Source organism: Myotis myotis, unplaced genomic scaffold (genome assembly GCF_014108235.1).
Source record: "Myotis myotis isolate mMyoMyo1 unplaced genomic scaffold, mMyoMyo1.p scaffold_m19_p_6, whole genome shotgun sequence".
Classification (NCBI taxonomy): domain Eukaryota; kingdom Metazoa; phylum Chordata; class Mammalia; order Chiroptera; family Vespertilionidae; genus Myotis; species Myotis myotis.
In genome coordinates this window covers 64079285-64103787 of record NW_023416368.1, presented here as the reverse complement: position 1 = coordinate 64103787, position 24503 = coordinate 64079285, and the positions used below count along the sequence as shown (strand labels likewise).

General features: G+C 43.2%; 2 pseudogenes; one reads left to right on the top strand and one right to left on the bottom strand.

Annotated features, from left to right (window-relative positions):
• Positions 1-12839: 12839 nt before the first annotated feature.
• Positions 12840-13223, bottom strand: LOC118658479 (annotated as a pseudogene).
• An 8590-nt stretch (positions 13224-21813) lies between these two features.
• Positions 21814-23138, top strand: LOC118658478 (annotated as a pseudogene).
• Positions 23139-24503: the final 1365 nt, after the last annotated feature.

Genomic DNA, 24503 nt, shown 5'->3' with positions numbered 1-24503 from the left:
ACTCAGTTACCTACAAGGGAATACCCATACGACTGTCAGCTGATTTCTCAACAGAAACTTTGCAGGCCAGAAGGGAGTGGCAAGAAATATTCAAAGTGATGAATACCAAGAACCTACAACCAAGATTACTTTATCCAGCAAAGCTATCATTCAGAATTGAAGGTCAGATAAAGAGCTTCACGGATAAGGAAAAGCTAAAGGAGTTCATCACCACCAAACCAGGATTATATGAAATGCTGAAAGGTATCCTTTAAGAAGAGGAAGAGGAAGAGGAAGAAAAAGGTAAAGATACAAATTATGAACAACAAATATGCATCTATCAACAAGTGAATCTAAGAATCAAGTAAATAAATAATCTGATGAACAGAATGAACTGGTGATTATAATAGAATCAGGGACATAGAAAGGGAATGGACTGACTATTCCTGGGGGAGAAAGGGGTGAGGGGGATGCGGGAAGAGACTGGACAAAAATCGTGCACCTATGGATGAGGACAGTGGGTGGGGAGTGAGGGCGGAGGGTGGGGCGGGAACTGGGAGGAGGGGAGTTATGGGGGGGAAAAAAAGAGGAACAAATGTAATAATCTGAACAATAAAGATTTAATTAAAAAAAAATAAAATAAAAAGAGTAGGTAATACAGACAATTAGAATGGAACATCTGTTTAAATGAAAATTTTCATTTGTCTGAATAAAAAAAATTTTTTTTTGAATGACAATTTAACTGGATGCTAAGAGGAGCCTAAGGAGACATGATTAAATGTTGTAGGCCCTGGAGGTCATCCTGGATCAGGAAAATGATATTAGAGAAAAACTGAATAAATGTAAATAGAATATGGATTTTAGTTAATCATGTGTATTACTATTAGTTCCTCAATTGTGACAAATGTACCATACTAATGTAAGATATTAATAGGTAAAATTGGGTGTAGAATATACTAGAACTATTTGATGTATCTGTGTAATAATTCTGTAAATTCAAAACTGTTTTAAAGTAAACATTTCATTAAAATTCTTAAAAAAAAAAAAAGAAGTCCTTGGATTATATAAATGTTCATCATATATAGAGTTCACATGCTCAAAAAAAAAAAAAAAAATGGAGAATGAATGGAAGGCCTTCACTGCAGAACTCTGAAGACCTCATATCAAGTGCTGCTAGTTTCATATTCTGTCATGCTGTCTTTAGGATGCAAGAGCTATAGAGGAGGTAGGCATCTGGTCCCTGTGATCATGACAGATAAAAACCAAGTACTGTGTGCACAGACATGATGCATTTCTAAACCACAAAGGAAAGAACTTGGTCTTGACCAGGAAGATCTGGGCTGAGATTGAATTGATGGCAAAAGCTCTGAATAGACAAGGGCTGATATTTTAAGATGTTATTTATTCATTAAGTCCACAAATACTCACTGAGTGTCTACCTTGTGCCAGGGCACTAGACTTGGAGGGGCGGGGTGGGGAGGGGAGCAGACAAGTTTCCTGCTTTCATAAAGCTTACAAAATATTTATTTAAATCAGGTATATCAAAGGTGATATTCTTGCTTCCTTACTATTATTAGTCTTTCAAACATAATACAAATTTACAGATCATAATGATGGGCTGCCTATTAGTTATATTTTTAAATCTTAATAACATTTAGGTGACTATTGGGACTTAGATATAAAGTGTTAATTTGTAAGCAACTGCTAACCAATTCACTAATTTCCTGGGATTTCTAATGGGGTAGAAGCCTATAGTTATTGATGATTTTTTTTTTTAAAGCATAATTTTAGTGAAGCATTGTTATATATAGCTATGAATATACTTTATTAATTATTCATAGTTAAACCAAAGCTTATAATGCTTAATTTATTTGCAGGAAATGCACTTGTGGTTCAAACTCTTTTTAAAAATGACATGGGGTACAAGTCAATAGACAAGCAAAACATGACTATATCTGCCCCTTCTCTTTCATTTCTCCTACTTTCATGCTGATTCTCTAGATTTCTAATGTGATTTCTCTCATTCATTCTCTATAACAAACGTTTGTAATTGCTGTGCCAAGTCCATATTCATATCCTATCTTCTAAGCAAACATTAGTCTTCTTTCATTTACTCAGTTTCCAGAACTGAATTTGTGCAGATGGTCTGGAATAAGTAGCTCAGGTGGCTCACAGAATTCAATCCTAAGGGGATTATGGGAGTCTTATGTCTGTATTGGCCAGAAAGCTTTGCAAAGAGACATAATTAGTAATCACTGGCTTGGCAGAAATTAAGAAAATGAATTCAGAATTTAAAATAAGACTTTGTCCTTTACTAAGAATTGCACTGCAGGGCGGAAAGAAAGGGTGGCTTCCTAGTCAGTAGCTGGGAGAACATCACATCCCAGTTTCCTCCCACATCAAAATGACGGGCTTTCCTTTGGATACAGGTACAATCTGAGACCCACTCTGAGAATTGTCTTGTCACCAATAGGGTGAAGGGGCCTCTTCAGGCATGGGTAGAAGGGAAGCCTTGTGAAACTTAGCATTCCAAGGGAAAGTGAACTTACATACCTAAGTTAACAGATTTCAAGAAGCCTATTTGGGAGAGTTACTAGTAATGGCTATTTGAAAGAGATGACAGGTTGTTGTTGTTTTTGGTAAATAGCAAAGTGTAATGATGTGTCACTGCAATTGCAACTTTACTGCGTGCAGTGTCTTATTATTATGAAAGGTTTTATTTCTTCATCACTAGGCTTTTGGAAAAAACCATCTAGTTGTGTTTGATATTTGGAATAACGAATATCAGCCTTCTGTGTGTCTCTAGTCCTCCAAGCTTCTGTGAATTGCCTTTTCCTGCAGTACTTAAATAAAAAGATCTTGAGCCTTCTTCAATAGATGAAACTCACATGTGAGCTTGACAGGGGACACATAGCCAAGAAGCATACCCACTTCAGCTGGTGGAACAGTATGCATTGGGTAAGAACCAAGGAGACAGGAGCCGTGCAATGTCCATCATTGCTCATTGTAATCTAGGGCAATGCAAGGAGATCTAGCAAGGCAGGATGGGAGAGGAGCCTCATCAGTTGGACTCAAGTTTATTAAGCAGCATGATTAGGGAAGCACCAGCCTCTCCCCTGTTGTGACCAGGGCACTCATACAATAGCAATCTAATGAGCCAGAATCTTAGGGCCAGCCCTATCCTGAGCGCTCAGTGTTTATGACTGGGGAGGCACTAGCATTTCCTCTGGTATGGCCAAGAGCCTTGTGTTCAAGACTTGTAATTACAACTGTATAATGTGACCAGAGAGCAGCAGGATCTGCCATATTGGCTTTTATGGTTGGAGAAACACCTGCTCTGTGCTGGCATGGTTGAGAGGCTGGGGTCCAAATGTGCCATTGGTGAAAATTGATTGCCTTCATCACAGGGCCATCGCTAGATCCACAGAGCTTTGCAGAAAGCCAACTCCCTCTCTGAGTGGTCAGCTGCAGAAATCGATTTGGACAACCCTTATCTTAGAAGAGATTTGGTCTGCAACTTAGTGAAAAGCAATGTGAAGTAATGAGAATTTTGCATTTGTTCAGTACCTCTTGCTCTATCCACATATAACAGAAAACTCTTGTCATATGACTAAGGTTTTGTTGATGGAATATGAGTGGAAGTTCTGTTTGACACTTGCTGGTATAGGTCGTAGGATATTGGGCTTGTTATTTCCCCTTCCCACCAGATTATGGAACCAGGTTATGGCCACCACTCAACTTTGATCAAACAGGTGACAACAAAGCCCTAGGAACAATAAGATTAAAGGAACTTGGGTAGCCATCTAGAGGCGAGTGCCCTGCTTAACTGGTACTATTACCTGGCAGGGAAATAATGTTTATTGTTCTTCAGCTCACCATATTGTTGGGTCTCTCTTAAGGCAACTTTGCCTTCATGTCAATTAATTATACATTGTTTGACAACAGTGAGACATCAGCTAGTGCAGGCTGGAGATGTAATTTTTGTTTACATCTTTGCCCAATATTGCTAAAACTTCTACCTGGAAGATGCATTATCTACTTTAAGAGAAGTGGTTGGAAATAACAAAATATGAGTATGTTTTAGAGTGACCTAGCAATTCCTTTCTTCTATTCATGTTTTAGGTTCTTTTGGAAACTTTTGGCAAGAAATTCAATAACGAGTTCAGGCAAAAATGAACTAATTTGTAATCACAGATGTAAAATAATAGAAAGAGTCCATATATTTGGAGCATTTTAAAGTTAGAAAGGCCAACTTATTTTGAACTCCTTAAAGTTTTTCTTGAAACCTATTATTTTTCTGTAAAACAAAGGTAGGCAAGTCTGTGGCAAAGGCTAGATTAGGGTGTGGCTTTCCTACTCAAACCTATTATTTCATGTGGCCGCAAGGTCACCTTCATTAAAATGAAGAAAAGAGGCCAGGGTTGAGCTCAGAGGTTAAGAAATAAAGCAGGTTAAAGAAATATGGCTGGAGAAGAATGTTGGATGTGGATACAGGCACATGGAACACACTATTAAAAATACACCAGAAGCCTACTAAGATTTTGAGGGAATTGTCGTGCCAAAGAAATGACATGCCTAGCTTGTAAAATCTTCTTATTGTTCAACCCCAAACCAGTTCCTAAGTAGGGTATACTTTCTAACACCTACTTCAGATTTAACTCTTATGCTAATAGACGAGAAAGAGCCTCCTGTAATGCAAAGTTGGGTCCATAGAGAACTTTGGAGTTATTTCCAGAGAGCAAATTGGGTGAACTAGACAATTTATTTCACTGCTATGGTAAAGTTTTATGATTTTCTGCCCAACAAGATTTGATCATTTCTGTGCACTAGTGACCTCTGTGTGCTTCCTATTCTTTCTTTTCCTAAGTGGGAATTTTTCCATGGTTATCTTGTTTCTGCTTATCATTTCATATTGGATGTAGGAGTGGTAGGTCAGAAAGATTGGACATATTGAAAAAATCTTTTGGGGGGCAGGAACAGGCGGGGAGTGGTCAATAGGGGAAAAAGGAGACATACGTAATACTTTCAACAATAAAGAATTTAATTAAAAAAAGAAAAAAGAATAAAAGAATATGCTTATTTCTCCCCCCTAACCCCCCGCTGAAAAAAAAAATCTTTTGGTTTATGGGTACCTGCACTACAAAGGTCCCTTAGAAACATGACCCATAGTTCCTAAGTTGAAAATGACTTTGAGCTGGATTCAGTAACTGGATGGGACTTTGTGTTTCTTCTTTGAGAAAAGGCTGTGTTCTACTTCTTGGAATGAAGAGGCACATGGAGGTGGGCTCTGGCAGAGACTACCATCTGTCGGCCTGTATCTATGGTCCATTTCTCCGTAGTGTGAAAAGTTAACATAAGAGGAGCCATTTTCAAGTAGAGCCAGAGCAGCCATCCCAGAGGAACTGCCTTGCATGTCTAATTCCTTGAAATTTTGAGATGTTTGAACTGGGCCAAATAACCTTTGGATTGGGCCAAACCAACATTGTCTTACAAACAACTATTTGTAAAGCTAACAGGAAAGCTGACATCCTGACCACAATACTGATGATTATGGAAATTACTTAGAATCAGTCACCAGCCATGTATATTGCTAAAGAGTAACCTAGCACTGATAGTAATTCCTTTCTTCTATTCATGGAATCCTTTCCCAACCTTTTCTCATGAAAACCCCTCATAATCAGGACATAATTTGGGTTTCTGTCTGAATCTATGCCCTTGCATTGCAATTCTTTTTTTTATTTCAAATAAACGCTTGCATCCTCTCACCTTGACTTTTTATTTTTAGGCTAACGACAGTTGTGATAGAACTCAGGGCTGGCCTGTTCGATCACATTTCCCAGCCTTCCTTGCAGTTAACAATGACGAATGGAGTGTGAGCGTTTTGGCCAGGACCTCCTCTATGCTCTGCTTCTCTTTGCCATTTGCTGGCATCTAGCTGACGGTTGGTTCAGCTTTGACTATGCAGATGATGACAGTGGCCTAAGGAATGAGAGAGCAACAGGATGGAAAAAACCAAGTCGCTAAAGGATTCTCCCCAAACTGGACTGCTCACATTGGGGCCATTACATGAGAAAATAAAGGAACTTAGTTCACTTTAAGCCAATGCATTATTGGATTCTTTATTAGAGCAGCTTAGCTCTCACTCCAACAAAAATAGCCTCTTTATGTTATTCCCCCTGCAGGGGAGCAGAATATGCCAACCCAGAACATGGCACTTTGACATAAGGATTCTTTTGAGTTGAAGGCAATAGAAAAGCAGATATAAGAAAAGCATTCTGTCTTTCCCCAGTTTGCCTAAAAGCAGGACATAAATTTGTAAAGTTGCCACCCTTTCACCCCCCTCCACTACCATTACCAGGAAGCACAGAAGTTAATTAATCACTGGAGATGAATCTAGACCCTTATCAGCCCAGAGATCGGCATCAGAGGAATCTATATAGCAAACTTGTCTAAAACTAGCCTTGTCTTCCATTAGTTTCCCTCATATACCTGCGTTTCCATAATTTGTCACCCAAGAATCTCAAAGTCATTTTCTTTTGTCTTGTCACTTCCCTAATAAGGTATTTTTCTTTTGTTAAGGTGCTATGTAAGCCCAAATTCTATCCACTCATTTCTGAGTGCGCCCATGGGTATTGTTTCTCTCGTTAATCTGTCCTTGATCAGTCTAATTCATAGGGCCCCAACCCGAAGAACTTAAAGGTACAGAGAAAAAGATTTCTTTCCACCCTAGACTGTCATATGCCCTTCACACAAGGAACTTGAGTTTATGAGCATTTTGCTGGAGGAGATATGGAAACCATGGCAGAGTTTAACTTTATACTAAAGGGTTAGCATAGCATGTGGCTTTAGACAGAATGTTAGATTCTTTTTCTCTAATGTCCCTTGTCCAGGACTCTCATAGTGACTTTTCCTTGGTGTTCTTTCCTTAGTCCCAGCCTCCTACTGTAAGCAATAATTTCTTAATTTCCAAGTTCAATACCTCAGCACTCATATTTGGTGCTACTTTATAGTTCTCGACCCTCTTGACCAGTGGTTCTCAACCTTCCTAATGCCGCGACCCTTTAAAATAGTTCCTCATGTTGTGGTGACCCCCAACCATAAAATTATTTTCGTTGCTACTTCATAACTGTAATTTTGCTACTGTTATGAATCATAATGTAAATATCTGATATGCAGGATGTATTTTCATTGTTACGAATTGAACATAATTAAAGCATAGTGATTAATCACAAAAACAATATGTAATTATATATGTGTTTTCCGATGGTCTTAGGCGACCCCTGTGAAAGGGTTGTTCGACCCAAAGGGGTCGCGACCCACAGGTTGAGAACCGCTGCTCTTGACTATCTGAAACTTTTCACTCCTCCTTTTGTGGTATTTTGCCTTTGTGACAAAACTACATAGCAGTCTCTTTTGCTAGCCTTTCTGTCCACTCCTCCAAAATGCTCCAACTGAGCATTTTCTCAGTTGCAATCCTGGCTAATCACTAAACAATTGGATTACGATCTCAATGCAGTGGTGAAAAAGCATTGATTTAATAGGGCAACAGTTAGCTGACTCTCCCAAGTATGTGTGCTATATGTGGGAAGTGGGTATTTTCTCACTGCATACCTGTCTAACATGGCTCACAGTGTAGCCACGGTCCTTTTCTTTCTTTCTTTCTTTCTTTTTTTTTCCCCCCTTAAAGCTTTGTTGGCAGTTCCTTTAAATGCCAGGCACTTGTGCTAAAAATAGCTGTTCCATTTTCTTGTGACTCCACCTGGGTTAGTCTGCCTGCTTGCCTGCTTCCCAGGAGGCCAGAGCCGCAGTAAGGTTTTGTCAGCGAGTCTTTGTATTATTGCTGCTCCCCTCCAACTACAGATGACCCACATGGCACTTCCTCTGCGGGGCTGTGTGCGGTGCCCCTGAATAGCTCTGGGTGGGGTAGATGCCCGCAGCAGCATTCAGCTGCAGCTGTGGGCACTCCAAAGGCGTGCACATCAGCGTAATCATTGCACGTGGAAAAGGTCACTGCTCAGGGAAGTCGTCTCATTTATCTTTTAAAAAGATGAAGAGACCCTGGGAGAGATCAGTGTGCACCACCAGGTGAAAGGGAAGCCGAAACAATGAGAGGTCATCAGACAAAGAAACAGGAAGAAGTTTGAAAGGAATTTGTGGTCCTGACTCTAAGATGGCCTTTTAAAAATAATTCCATAGTGCAGTTGTTGAGGCATGGCTTACAATTGCTAGGTCTATTCAGTGTGGTAGTGGTGTTTTTTCTCTCCCCTGCTTATCCTCCTAGCCCCTACTCCTCCCCATTATTAAAGCGAGGGTATCACTCTTGCAATGAATGATGTCTAGATTTGAGGAAAGCATAGGTTCACCAAGGTAGCCTCACCACAATCCAGAGTTTACCCCTCCCTACCTTGTGAATTAAGAATCCTAATTTGTACCCTAGCCGGTTTGGTTCAGTGTATAGAGCGTTGGCCCGAGGACTGAAGGGATCCGGGCTCAATTCCAGTCAAGGGCACATACCTCAGTTGCAAGCTTATCCCAATGTTTCTCTCTCTCTCTGTCTCTCCCCATCCCTTCCACTTTCTCTAAAATCAATGGAAAAATACCCTTGGGTGAGGATTAACAAAAAAGAAGCAAAAATAAAAATTGTTCATTGTTTAAAAAAAAAGAAAGAATCCTAATTTGCAGATGTGCAGGTGATCTGGCTGCCACATCTGTCACCCCATTGATCACCAGGGTTAGTTGGGGGGAGGATCTGGCTGTCTAGGCAGGTGTCCCCCTCCTCCCTCACCGATCCATGTGTGTCCCTCCCAAAGCTGCACCTTCCCCCCAGAGGAGAGGACCAGTCTTCGGTTAAGGGTATAGCAATAGCTGCACTCCCCTGCTAGAACCTCCAAGCAAGCTCTCAAGAATCCTAATTTGCAAGCCCACAGAAGGACATTTTCTAAGGAAAAGTCTAATATTTACGTGGATTACAAAGACGGAAGTATAAATTTAGATTGTCCATTGAACAAATGTAACTCACAGTGGGAGAAATGGCGGAATATCTACATCAGTGTGACCAACCTGTTCCCTTCCTAACAATGGATTCTTGGAAGCCTCTTTTTAATTAAAAGAGCAGTTGGGGGATTCCCAGGTAACTTGAAAAGTCCATCTCCATAATATAGTCTTGTCAACGGGCCCACAATATTCATTGGTCCGTGTGATTTTTCCTTTTTTTAATTTCTTTCAGCAGGTACCTCAAAATAGAGAGAGAAAAAGTCATACGCCTAGGAGTGAAACTGATGGGGTATAAGTTAAACTTATATTCAGGCTCAGTGTATATAGAGTATTTTCTTTAAATGAATATCAGACCAAATGACTCACCTGTTGAAACCCTCACTGGTTCTTTCTTTTATAGTTTGAATAAACTGTGCTTCAAATTATAGGGCCCTGTAGGACCAGCCTGTGCTGACTTCTCTAGCTTCATCGCAGGCTACTGTTTTTCTAGACTCAGCCACGTTTGCTCCCATTCATTTATCTTTCTGAATGTAGGTCTCCTGCTTTTCTCTCTGTTTTGCATATTCTTACTGTCCAGCCCCTTTGCCCTTCACACCCACCACCCACACAGTTCAGCTCCTCATCAGCAAATGTCCCTTCTTGGAGAAGCCTTCTCTGATTGTGGTTATCTAAGTAAGTGCCTCCATTTTACCTAAATAAGTATTTCCATTCTATTTTCTGTAATGCTATCAAATTTCTTCATGGCACTTATGACAAATTTAAAAGTATATACTAATTTTATTTCTTGTTCATCTGTGTTATCTTGTAGCACTGGGGACTTTAAAAAATATCCATGAGGCCCTAGCCAGTTTTGCTCAGTGGGTAGAGCGTCGGCCTGCAGACCGAAGGGTTCAGGGTTAAATTCTAGTCAACGGCATGTACCTCAGTTTCAGGCTCCTCCCCAGTCCAGGCCCTGGTCAGGGCTTGTGCAGGAAGTTAACCAATCGATGTGTTTCTCTCACACTGATATTTCTCTCTGTCTATTCCTCTTTCTTCCACTCTCTAAATATCAATGGAAAAATATCCTCAGGTGAGAATTAAAAAAAATATATATCCATGAGTATGCCTTTCTCCCAGAGAGCTTTATATAACTGGTTTGGTGGGGATCCTGGACTTGGTATTTTTTAAAAACCTCTCAAGCTAATTATTGTACTATAGTATATGCAATAAGCCACATGCATATCATTATAAATAAACTAGAGGCCCGGTGCACAAAAATTTGTGCACTGGGGGGGGGGGGGTCCCCTCAGCCTGGCTTGTGCCCTCTCGCAGTCTGGGACCCCTCGGGGGATGACCACCTGCTGGCTTAGGCCCGCTCCCTGGGGGATTGGGCCTAATCTGGCAGTCAGACATCCCTCTGACAGCCTGGAGCCCTCGAGGGATGTCCACTTGCCAGCGGGGAGCAGGCCTAAGCTGTAGTCGGATATCCTTAGCACTGCTGAGGAGGCAGGAGAGGCTCCCACCACCACCGCTGTACTGGCAGCCATCAGCCTGGCTTGTGGCTGAGCAGAGCTCCCCCTGTGGGAGCACACTGACCACTAGGGGGCAGCTCCTGCATTGAGCGTCTGCCCCCTGGTGGTCAGTGTGTGTCATAGTGACCAGTCATACCCAGTCATTCTGCTGTTAGTGCCAATTTGCATATTATCCTTTTATTATATAGGATAGAGACCTGGTGCATGAGTGGGGGCTGGCTGGTTTGCCCTGAAGGGTGTCCCAGATCAGGGTGGGGGTCCCCGCTGGAGTGCCTGGCCAGCCTGGAGAGGAGCTGAGGGCCGTTTTCAGGCTGGTCACACCCCCTTCAGGGAGGGGGGTCCTGCTGGGGTGCCTGGCCAGCCTGGGTGAGGGGCTGATGGCTGTTTGCAGGCTGGCCACAGCCCCTTCAGGGTGGGAGTCCCCGCTGGGGTGCCTGGCCAGTCTGGGTGAGGGGCTAATGGCTGTTTGCAGGCTGGCCATGGCCCCCAGCCACCCAAGCTCCCAGTGGAGGCTTGCTGGAAGCAGGTATCTGGGATTTATCTTCTTATAATTGAAACCTTGTTGCCTTGAGCAGAGGCCACAGCTGTCTAGGGCACGCGGGAAGCTTGGCTTCCTCCATTGCGAAGGCAACCAAGCCTCCTGCTTGCTCCAGCTCCGTGGCTGCCAGCAGACATCTTGGTTGGGTTAATTTGCATATAGTCACTCTGATTGGCTGGTGGGTGTGGCTTGGGTGTAGCGGAGGTGCAGTCAATTTGCATTTTTCTCTTTTATTAGATTAGATATTGGAGGTGTGATATAACAAATTTTATCAATGGATGTATGCAACCCAACATATTTAGAGACCACTGGACCGACCCATACAACACTGCATCTTACATGTTAGGAGACTATGTTACAGGGAATATCTGAATTATGTTCACTGTTGCTGCTATAGTTGGGGCCCCTCCAATTTCCGATGCCATCGCTCTTCCACTGCAATGCAAATTCTGGGTGCTGCTTATTCTAATTATTTGTGTACATCCCTCTCCCTCACTGAGTCATAACAACTGGGTCTGTGTCCTCTTCATCATTTCATTCTCCACAGTACTTGTCACATACAGTTCTTTGCTTATAGCAGACCATCAATAAATGTGTTGAGAGCAAATAATGTAACCATTTATATCATTTATGTGAAGCATAAAGTAAGCTTCACTGAGTAGTCTCTGGCTTTTTATGGCTTGAGTACTGACATTTCATTATTTCAGAATTTTTTATTTTTACACACAAAAAAAGAGTTGAATCAATCTTAAAGCCCTAGAGCCAAAGAAGTTAGAGGATTCTTGACGGCACAGTACACTTTCTGGAGATTTAATTCAGTAACAATAGGACTTATCTTGGCCTATGTTTGGACATGTTATTGGCCAGTGTCAGAAAATAGAGTCTCCTCAATTAGGAAGAATTCTGGTCATTGCAAGTACTTGGAGGCATCACTTGATTCACAGTATTTGACTCAAATGTAAACAAGAATCATTATAGGATGAAGTAGTTTCTGATGATTTGTATTTTTCAAAAGGAAGAAAACAATAAATTTGAACACTCAAAATTCTGTCTTAAGTTATTGAGGTAGTCTGGCTATAGGAATTTTTTTTCTGGGCTCTTTATTAAGAGCGTGAAAATATAATTGTCAATAAAATTTTAGAAAATTGTGATTGTGAGTATACAATAAGCTACCATTTCTTAACCAGTATAGACCTTATATTTTTAAGAAGAAGAGTCCCTAGTAAATTTTTATCTGACAAGAATAAAAATTTAGAAAATAGAGGGTTAGGGGGAAACAACTAAAATAGCATTAAAATAGTTTTTAAATGTCAATTATATTTCAATTTAAAAAATGTTGTTTTGTTCATCCTCACCAGAAGATATTTTTCCATCAATGTTTAGAGACAGTGGAAAGGAGGGGGAGAGACACAGAGAGAGAAACATCAATGTGAGAGAGAGAGACACATCGATTGGTTGCCTCCTGCAATTGCCCTGAAGAGGCCGGGATCAAGACTGTAACCGAGGTACATGCCTTTGACTGGAATCAAACATGGGACTATTTGGGCCGATGCTCTGTCCACTGAAACATACAGGCTAGGGCTAAAAAAAAATTTTTTTTAAGTCACAATAAATAAAAAATTCAAGAAGAAAACTGTTTCATCAGCATAACAATCTGTTCCAGAATCATCCTTTTTTTTTTTAAATACAGATCCTGCCTCCTGTTTATTTGTACAAATAGCATAGGAGGGCACCAGCTCCATGTACACAGCAGCCCAGGGATCACACCAGTCCTTCCATTCTCACGTTGGCAGACAGAGACCTCTACTATGGGGCCTTCATAGGCGCACGGCACCTTCGGGAGCCTGAGCCTGAGCCTGCGCCTGAGCTGCAGCCACAGTCACAGATGCAGCCTGGAGCTTGGTATGAGCCTTGGCCTTGGACTTTGGCCGGCAGAGCCTGAGATCCCTGGCGATGTGGGCACAAGCACGTTTTCCAAGCTTGGGTGAGCGAAGTAGGCAAGTTGACAGAGCTTGCAGTTTCCATCCTTTGGGATCTTGGTCTTGACCTCCTTGGGCTTCACGAGGGCCCTTCCCATTGTGCTTCTTGGCAAAGCACGTGTCCCTAGGGAACTTGGGGTCTACCCATTAAGAGATTCGTATCTTTGTGATCGGGGTTTCTTGATGCTGGTTATGTGTGGTGTGGTTCTTGGATTTGGCCATATCTGCAGCGAAGCCCGCAGCTCTTGAAGCACCTGGAATTGTAAGAGAAAGAGCCAGAAGGAATCCTCTTTAATTGATCAGGAAACATTGCTGTTGGCTTGATGATCAGCTGAGGCCATAGATTTTGTTTTTATGTGTAATGTGTGTTCTTTAATATTTCCCAAGCCAGTCCCCACTGGCTTGAAATGTAATGTCTTGTGCTCTGGCATTCTTGTTTTGCTCTTGTAGGTCTTGGCAAAATGCTAAACTCCTCACCAATTATTGTGGTGCTCACGGGCATGCTTTCCTGGCTTGATTTTCTGGCCATGCATTGAGAGAGTTAAGTGTAAACAAATCTCCTCACACCACTACACAGACTTGCCCTCCTGAGAAGCAGGGGTGGGGGTTGGGGAACAGTGTTCACTGATGAGCAGCTTAAACATGTGGGATGACAAGATCAAACCAACTGCCTCAAAGCCACTGCTCGAAAGGAATTATGATATTCAGATATCTCCCTTTCTCCTTTTAAGGTTCTTGAGGGCAGTATTTTTTTAACATATATTTTTATTGATTTCAGAGAGGAATGGAGAGGGAATGAGAGAGAAACATCAATGATGAGAGAGAATCATTGATTGGCTGTCTCCTATCCTGCTCACCCGCCACTGGGGACTGAGCCCACAACCTGGACATGTGCCCTGACCAGGAATCGAACCGTGACCTCCTGGTTCATAGGTCAATGCTCAAACACTAAGCCACGCTGGCTGGACAGAGGGCAGTATTTTTAAAAAAATCTTTATGTTGCTAGCACTTGTCAGAGTATTCAGGGACTTCTTAATGTTTATTATGCAATTTTTATGAATTATGAATGTGACATTCTGGGGTTTATTATATAGGAATAGCCTTTTACTTGCCTCTTGCCCCTTTAGAAATTACCTTTTCTCTGTAATTTTTACAACCTTCTTGGGGTAAAATCAGAGAACAAATTCATTTTTGTTTCCCATTGTTAGTTGGAGTTTACTCATTGGGAGCAGTTTATTCACTGAGTGAAATTTAGGGCAGGCCCCAGAACTTCTCAGCTCATACTCAGGTTATAAAATGTCCTTTGGTCAGTAATTGAAATGCCCAGATGCATTAATAGTCAAAACTTCAATTCTGATTACATTTAAAAACTTCTTCCTGTGGAGGGAAAAGGATGTGGTCAGGCGAGACAGAGAGGAGAGGTCTAGATTCTAATGTGAGTTCCCCCTGGTTTTGGCCCAAGTTTAAAGCTGATGCTTTTTCTCATGGTGTTTTTCCTGGGATCTTCACAGGCCCTTCTCAACTCCATCTCCTGGGATTTCTCACCAGCAGTTCACTTGACCTGGAGTAATGTCTTTTTTCTCTTGCCAATCCCTTTATGGTAAATATTTCATCTTCTTTGTCCCAGTGTCTTCTTGTAGGGCATGCCACACAATGCAGCCACTCCTCCATCATTCTATTAATGTCTACTCTATATTTTCCAAGGCGGATATTAAATCACCAAAGTATCCTAAATGGCATCAATCTTCTTTCAAATCCCCCCCTTTTTTTTTTTATCCTCACCTGAGGTTATTTTTTCCATTGATTTTTAGATAGAGTGGAAGGGAGGGGGAGAGACACAGAGAGAGAAACATTGATGTGAGAGAGACACATCAATTGGTTGCCTCCCATACCTGCAACCAATGTACGTGTCCTTGACAGGAATTGAACCCAGGCCCTTCAGTCCACAGACCAATACTGTATCCACTGAGCCAAGAGAGATTTGTCTAGGGCTCAAATCCCTCTTGACTTGAGGTGAATGGGGGAGTTCTGAGGGTAACAACCCATCCTGGTTTGATCCCTGACCTCCTGGTTTTCCTGGTTTATAGATTGATGCCCAACCACTGAGCCATCGTGGCCAGGCTCATTATTATTGTTATTATTATTATTGATTAAAGTATTACATATGTCTCCTTTTACCCCATTGGCCCCTCCCAAGACACTCCCCCCACCCCCAGCACATGTCCTCAACATTATTTTTTAATGGTTCCAAATTATTCCATTTGATAGACTGGCAGGTGTGACTCAGTTGGTTGAGCATAGTCTCATGCACCAAGAGGTTGCTGGTTTAATTCCCAGTCAGGGCACATGCCTGGGATGCAGGCTTGATTCCCAGTAAGGGGGGGGGGGCATGCAGGAGGCAGCTGATCATTGATATTTCTCTCTTCCTTTCTTTCTAAAAAATAAATTTAAAAAATATTTCATTTTATGAATATACCTGAAATTATCGAACATGGTACCTATTGATGAACACATAGGATGATTCTAATCTTTTCTTGTTACAAGGTGCACTATAGTAAAGAAGCTTGTATCCTTACCTTTTCCCATGTTTGTGAACATATTCTATTAAAAATCACAAGTAGATTTGATGGATGAGAGGGGTGTGTTTTTAAATAGTGCTAGATATTTTTAAATCACTCTCTACAAAAATTATACTAATTTAACTGCCACTATTAATTTTCTATACTGTTGCCCACATAGCATATTGTCATTTTTTCCCCTCTTTACCAAGATGACAGGTGAATAAGTAATGCCATGAAAGAGGTCTATGCGTGAGGATGAACATTTTATTAACAATTGCTGTTATAATAAATTACCACAAATTTAGTGATTTTAACAACATATACCATTCATGATCTCCATTTCCATGGGTCATAAGTTCAGAGTCTGACTAGGCTGAATTGCGGTGTCTACTGAGCTATGTTTTCATCTGCAAGTTCAACTGGGAAGGGTTTGCTTCCAAGTTTGCTTCGGTTGCAAAATTGGTTCCTTGCAGTTGGCGGGCTGAGGTCACCATTTTTCTTGCTGCCTGTCAGCTGGGAGCCCCCCTCGGGTTGTAGAATCCCCTGCCATTCCATGCCCCTGTCAGGGGGGCCGTGACATGGCAGCTTACTTCTTCAAAGCTGGCAGGAGGACCTCTCACTGCAGTCTGCTAAGATAGAGTCATGCATAACATAATGCCATCCAGGGAGTGATTACCCCCTTTATCTTCGCTTTGTAATGGAACCTACTTAAGGAGTGACTATGCCACGGAATTCACAGTGCCCACTCACACTCACCAGAAGGGATTTATTCAGGTTGTGCACACCAAAGGGCAGGAATCTGGAATCATTTTAGAATTCTAGCTATCTTAAGCGTTTTTCCCATAAGTTTAAATGACATTTGCATTTTCTTTCCGTGAACAGTTTTTTGATGTTCTTTGCTTATTTTTTACATATTCTGAACACAGCAAGATTGCATAAATGATTTCACAAGAAATGAAGTAAAAGGGGAAAAATCCACTGGACAAGTGTTTTCCCTTCAGAGAAAGGCGAGGTGGGTGGTAAAAGACATCCTTCTCTGAGACCAAGCCTGGCCTCTGCAGCCCTCCTCTCACTGAGGCGGGGCTCTGAGCCTAGTTCCTGTGTTTCCCATCAAGATCTTAATGGCTGGGGGGTAGGGAGGGGTAGGGGGTATGGGTAGGGGGTGGATTAAGCAGACCCACTTCAATACTAATTTAATATCAGAAGTTTGATTGCTAGTCTGGATCGATCCTTGCCTACTATTTCTTGGAGAACTGAGTTCTGTAACTTTGTGTTTGCTTTAGGCCTACCTTGATAATCCAGGGTAATCTTTCTACTTTTTAGGTTGGCTAATTAGCAACCTTAATTCTAGATGTTGCCTTAGTTTTTCTTTTGTCATGTAATGTAATTTATTCTCAGGTTCTTGGGATTAGGACATCTTGGGGGTGGGGAAGGCGTTATTCTGCCTACACTAGATGCTATTAGCTTAATTTGGTTAACATGCCCTCCACAATGACTAGTGGGAGTAGATATAGGACCTGTAGCCCCCACCAGAATTCCTACAATTTAGTTAAGCCACTCATGGAACATATTTCTTGTTGGAAGTTAATAAATTAGCATACCAGTTTACATGTGATCTTGGACTTTCAGCCTCCAGAACTGTGAGAAGTAAATGTTTGTTGTTTATGAACTGTACAGTTTATGGAATTTGTTTTAGCAGCTGAAGTGGACTAAGATAGCCACTTTGTACTAAATATTGAGCTAAACACTTTACATGATCTCATAACGCTTTAGGATTAGTTCTAGAAGGCTCATAATGGATGATGATACTCCAACAACAATGATGATAATGAAAATAGTAGCTGATATTTTTTGAAGATCTATGTGCCAGGAATTATGCTAAGCACTTTTATACATTATCTCATTAAATCACCCAACAATGTAAGGTAAAGACTGATATTTGTTAGGACTGTTGAATTTTACAGGTTTTATTTTTCATTAAGAGAGGTTAAACAGTTTGCTCTGGCTGAAAGCAAAGAGAAATATAAGGATAAGAAATCAGAATGCTCTAGAAAGTTGAGGAGATTACACATCTAAATATTTGGACACATGGTTCGTATTATACACTGCTATACAAATGAAAGACTGGGTTTTATCTAACTGGATTGTGTTCTATACTGAAGGTAGTCAGAGACCAGCAGGCAAGGAACAAAGTCTGCCCTATCCCACTGGATGCTGCTGGCAGCAAATGCCTCAGCCATCTGCCTTGGCAATGCCAGGCTGATCCCTAGCCCAGAGACCTGTGCAGATAACATAGCGGAAGGGAAAGCAGCACCTCCAAACACATAATCCCCAGGTCCTGAAGGGAGACCAAAGTGTTTTTGTTTGTTTGTTTTTTTCCCCCTGGAAGCAATAAGGCATCCCTCCGCACCTCGAGAAATGAGAGCTATCTCAATTTAAATGAAACTTCCCAGTTCAGTCTCATGCATTGGTCAAGTTCAGATTCTGTCACTCTCATCTCACTGTCTTCCATGGGTCCTGCGCGAGGCTGCCTCTTTTGCAGAGAGGCGGAGGAAGTCATGGATGGGAAAGCACTTTAGAAACTAAAACACAGTGCATATGAGACATGGATTTGTACGGCTACTATTATTTGTCCCTCGTGGCTTGGGAACCTCCACAAATATTTTGCTTTAGCAGGTGGTGAAGATTTTATGAGTAAATAATGCAACTAGGAAAGGCTCCCTCCGACTATGCCACTTTCCTTTGCAAAATATCCCCGTATTGCCCGACTGGCATGGCTCAGTGGTTGAGCTCAGTGGTTGTGTTGATTTCTGAACTGGAGGTCACAGTTCAATTCCCGGTCGGGGCACATGCCCTGGTTGCGAGCTTCATCTCCAGTGGGGGGAGGGAGGCATGCTGATCAATGATTCTCTGTCATCATTGATGTTTCCATCTCTCTCTCTCTCTCCCCCTTCCTTTCTGAAATCAATACAAATATGTATATTTTTAAAAATCCCAGTATTTCTGCAGTGCTTACAGAATCAAGCCCAACATCCATGAGCCACCATTCAAGGCCCATTAAAATAAAACCTAACCATCCGTGTCAGTCACTGCAGTCTCCTAGAGACGTGCAACTGGGGAGTGGTGGTGGGGTTCATTCACATCCTGGGGGTGAACCTTTGATAAATGGGGGACCAGAACCACTTTTCCAATTCCACAAGATAACTACCAACCTAAGATGCATTCTGTTCCTCAAACCCAGCAATGAGATGCATCCAGCAATGGCCGGCTCAGAAACATCCTTGTCCTGGCTCTCCTTCCTTCTCTGCTTCCCTGCTCTTGTCCCTCACTTCTGCTCCCGAATAAAGTAATAAATAGTGCACAGGGACTTCCTGCCTCAGGCTCTGCTTTCTGGAGAAGCCAGTTAAGACTTACTCATTTCCACCTGTTGAAAAACAAACAAATAAAAGCAAACCCTCATCATTCATTTGATCATCTTATAACATCATTTGTTTGAGACCATATAAGATGACTAAGAAAAGGGCTCAGTCCACACTGGTTTGGAATCCTGGCTCCACCAGTTACTAGCTGTGTCATCTTGAGTAAGTTGCTATAGTAGATGCTACAGAGCAACTTATTTAAAAGTTATTCCACCCTCCTTCTAGCTGGATAGTGGAGGCTAATATCTACATTCTCTAAATGATGATGCGGCTGGCATTCTGGATGTGAGTTAGATGTACTTGGGTTAGATTTGAAAGGCAGAACTGAGTCGAAGATCATTTTCCTCCTCCTTCCTGGCTTTTCCAACTGGTGAGCAAGACAGCAACAGTGTTCCCACGACTACACTCCCTCACCCTGGATGTTGTGAGGCTGTTGCAATGACAGAAGGGTTTGACGTTTGCTCTCCATATCCCTGGTCAGAATAAAATGAGCAAGGAGCTATTTTCAGTTGGTGAAAGACTGTCAGTTCAATGACCCATGTATGTAAAGGTAGAACTTTCAGAACAACAGCTTTCAAGGAAAAACAGCTGAATTGGCCCTAAGACGGAAGTAATTGCAAAAACAAATAGGAGAGCAACTTACCTCTTTTTTAAATAATACTTCTCCTTGCTGGAGGACTTACTTAGAACCTAATCTTAACTCTACCATCTGTCACTGTGTGATGGTGGGTAAAACACCGGGACTCTCTCAGCCTCTGCTCCACATCTGTAACATGTAAACGTGATCCCAGCCCTGTGTGAGGCCCTGGGTGTGAAGGCGTCTGTCGGCTGTCTGCTGCCTGTGTCTTGGCCAGGTGTCTGTCCATCCCTATGTCTGTTGTCAGTGGATCCATGTGGATCTATATGTGTGTATCTGAATGTATCTTTTGTGTCTGTAGATGTGTTCACTTGTGTCTGTGTGAGTTTTTATGGACATGTGACTGCTCATGAGTATGTTTGTACACTTGTGCTGATGGGTATATGTATATCTATCTAAGCTATGGAAGTGTGTGTTAGGTACGTGATAATGGGTGGGTGCTTGTCCATGTACCATCTGAATGCAGGTATGTGCATGCATATGTCTTTGCCTGTGTCTCAATACTTGAGTGATTTCAGGTGAGTACTCTCAAATGTATGGGCTCAGCCTTCCTATACACATGCACAGAGCGCCCTCTAGTGCCCAACAAGGGAAAGTGACTTGCCTACTATAGCATAGCAGGGCCTGAATTGCCTTCAATAAAGCGGGGGTGTGGCTTGGTCCCATATCTTCCTGGCCAAGTTTCCAGGACCGTCCTTGAGAGGCAGGGGAGGATCATGGACTCTGGAGTTGGGAACCCACGTAACAGAGAACTCTGCACAGGCTGCAGCCCACAGGAAGCTGCTTTATGGTGTGGGTGAACATAGGCCCCCACTGGTGGTGGGAAGAGGATCACCAAGGGGGGGGGGGGGGCGGGACATGGGGGTGAGGACTCAGTCCATGGCGTTTCTACTTGGGGAGTCAGCAGGTGGAGGAAGGTTACTGGGACATAACCGGGTTGCAGGGGTTAGGAGCCTACCTGTGGCCTCTCATTTGAGGGTGTCTGCACCCAGAAAACACTACCTTCCCATACAGCTCTGCATGCAAAATGTTGAGGCCGACAGCATAGAGCATGCAGGTGCTGTGTATGAGATGTTTACTCAGTGCCAAGCACTGCGCAAAACTCTTTTTAAAATTTAATTTTATTGACTTTATTGGGGCAACACTGGTTAATAACATTATATAGGTTTCAGGGGGTACAATTCTATAATACATCATCAGTATATTGTACTGTGTGTTTACCACCCCAAGTCAAGTTTCCTTCCATCACCATTTATTCTCCCTTTCCCCTCTCCTACCTTCCTCTACCCCCTTTCCCTCTGGTATCCCCATACTGTTAGGTTTTTTTTCCCTTAATCCCTTCACCTTTTCCACCCACCTTCCTTCCCCCCCCCCCCCCCCCCCTTACAGCTGTCGATCTCTTTTCTGTATCTATAAATCTGTCTCCACTTTGTTAGTTTATTTTGATCATTAGATTCCACATATAAGTGAAATCATATGGCGCTTGTCTTTGTCTGCGTGGCTCATTTCACTTACCATAACACTGTCCCGGTCCATCCATGCTGTTGCAAAAGGTAAGATTTCCTTCTTTTCTACAACCGAGTAGTATTCCATTGTCTAAGTTCACCACAGCGTTGTTATCCACGCTCCTACTGATGGGCACCTGGGCTGCTTCCAAATCTCGGCTATTGTAAACAATGCTGTAATGAACATAGGGGTGCATTTATTCTTTCAAACGAGTGTTTCAGGTTTCTTTGGGTATATTCCCAGAAGTGGAATGGCTGGGTCATAAGGCAGGTCCATTTTTAATTTTTTGAGGGGTGGTGTGTTGCTTGTTGTAGATACTCAAATTTATGTTTCAGAACATCCGCTTTCAAGGAAAAACAGCCAAATTGTCCCTAAGACTGAAGTAATTGCAAAAGCAAATGAGAGCAACACATCCCTTTTTTAAATAAGTCCCCCTACAACAGCATGGATGGACCTGGAGAGCATCACACCAGGTGAAATAAGCAGCCAGAGAAAGACAAGCACCACCCAACCCCACTCATGTGGAATCTAATGAACAAAACAAGCCAACAGACAAAATTAAAAATTAAAAACCCATTAGGCTAGGCTGCCTGGAGCCCGTGCAGCTGTGAGGGGCCTGTCTCGCCTCCGCATGTGCGGGGCGCCGGCCCGCCTCCCTGCCTGGGTTGCCCAGGGTGGAGGTAGCAGTAATGCTGACGCTGGCGAGCCACCTGCAGCGGATGACGGTCTCAGAGGGTCCCGGACGTCAGCCACAGCCTCCGTCTCCACCGAGGGTGTCTGTGAGAGACAGGCGGCCCCTTAAAGAGGCTGCAGAACTTGAGCTAACTTGCCTCGTGTAGGAAATGGGCCTCGGTGATCCTTCTCCAGCAGGGCCGGTTTTTGATGGGAATGGTTGGTGAATTTCCCCAGGGCAAACAGAATGTAGGGAGGAGGGAAGAGAATGTAAGAGCAACTGTGCAATGGGCCAGCATCATGGTGGAAACCCCCAGCGCCTGCCTCAGCCAGACATGGAGAGGTGGAGGCAACTAGAAAAGGCCTCAGCCCATTTTTTTAAAATGGCCCCATGGGACACAGCAAGACCTAGGTCAGTGGTTCTCAACCTTGGCCGCATATTAGAATCACCTGGGAATCTTTTTAAAATCCTGATTTCTGGGCCTCATCCTCTGGAAAGTCTGTTTCTTTGTTACTAATGTTGTGGCCCCACCCCATAACAAAGAAACAGAATTTCCGGAGGATGAGGCCCAGAAATCAGGATTTTAAAGAGATTCCCAGGTGATTCTAATGTGCGGCCAAGGTTGAGAACCACTGACCTAGGCTGGAGATGTGTGAAACAGGTGAGCCCATAGTACTCAGCCAGTGAGGAGCCGCAGGAGGGACTGGCTAAATGGGCTGTGATCGCTGGCCCTGCTCTCCAAACTGTAAGAAAAGTCCCCTTTCGCCATACAGTGGGGCCTTGACTTATGAGTGTCCGGACTAACGAGTTTTTTGAGATACCAGCTGTCTCTTGGCTGATTTTTTGCATTGAGTTGATAGAGTCATTTGAGTTAATGAGCTCCTTAATGAGCTCGGTCTCGGAACGAATTAAACTCGTAAGTCAAGGCCCCACTGTACTTCTGTCTCCGAGCATGTTATTTGCACACGGACAGGTGAGCATTTCTCACACTTTGTACATGTGAAACAATGCACTTTCCTGATCCAAACAAGCTCAGTGCTTTCAGCCAACCTGTCACCCTAGATGAGGCTTACTACCAGGGAGGACAATTTCGGGTTGAAACGGAAGTTCCTGATGCGTACAGCACGGTGCCTCCGAAGGAGAGATGCTTGACCAGGGCCTGGCACCCCAACATCGCCCAGACGGCGAGATATGTGGGAGTTTACTGGGAACATTGGATCCACGAGGACAGCGAAGGGTGTTGTTTGGGGATTAAACTCTGTGTGCACTGATCTGAACTTCGATGATCCCCTGGATATCGAGGCTGCAGAGCATTGCCTAGGGACCAGGAGGACTTCCTGAATCCAGGGAGACCACACTGGGCGGTACGCAGGTGACAGGCGGGGAGCCTGCCTCCGGGACTGTGCCCGAGGGTCCTCTCCAGCGCCTGGGCCTCTGCCCCAGTCCTCACTCCCTCAGGCCCAGGCTCTGCGGTCCAGTGACCTGCCCGATGGAGGAACTTCTTCAGACTGCCCATGGTCCACAGAGAGTCCCACATTAATACAGCAAGGACATGTGTTTGACTGGTTAGCATGGCTCAGTGGTTGCGCATCGACCTATGAACCAGGAGGTCACCGTTTGATTCATGGTCAGGGCACATGCCCCGGTTGCGGGCTCGATCCCCAGTAGGGGGCGTGCAGGAGGCAGCCGATCAATGATTCTCTTTCATCATTAATGTTTGTATCCCTCTCTCTTCCTCTCTCTGAAATCAATAGAAACACATTTTAAAAAGAGAAAAGAAAATGTGTTTGGGCTCTAAAGAGTTGTCTGCTTACCTTAGCATGTTTATTTTTGTGAACCTGTACTGGGTAGGCAGAGGAGATGCCTGGAAGTTGTAATGAACTCAGAAGGAGCCTGCTTCCTCCCTTCTCCCAAAGCCCTTCCCTGCTCTGCAAAGCCCATGACCTTCGGGGAGCTGGCCGGTGGTCCTCAGAGCCCGCTGCAAGCTGTGATTGGATGCACAGCCTCTTAGCTCCTCCCACAAACCTGGGCCCTGCCTCAGATTGCAGTCAATAGATCTCTTACTGAAATGCGTACTTTATTTACGGTGAGCATATATTGGAACAGATTTGTAATTTGTAAAACTTAATGCTTTATTTTTTTTTTCCTGTTACACACACACACACACACACACACACACACACACACACACGCACACACACACCCCCCATTAGGCTCTTTCCATTCGAGCCCATATTGTATTTCCCCCCTTATTATTGTCCTGCCATAGTTGGGCCCCTGTAGCTGCCTCTCCTCTCCCTGGAGTGCCTCAGCAGGCAGCTGCCGGTCACCATGGTAGTGGCCTCTTCAGAGAGTGTCTTCCTCTGGCGACAGTGTCTGCCTCTGGGGAGGGCCTGGCCCAGTAGCTGCCTCTGCTGATGGTAGCTGCCTGTTGCAATATTGCTGGGCCGGATAGCTGCCTGGACAGTGTGCCTGCCTTACTCTGATTTTGAAAAATTGTTTAAAAATTAACCACAAATGTTTGTCAGAGGATTATTTGTAAATCCGCAAGTAATCCTGATACAGAATGTAAATTAAAAATGAACTCTTGACATTTTTATTTCCAGCAGCGTAGCAAGCATGGATATTCTGAAACACACAAATGTTAAGTAAATGAGAGTAAACATAGTGAGCTTAGAAGAAAGTAAGGGAAGTCCTTAATGAATA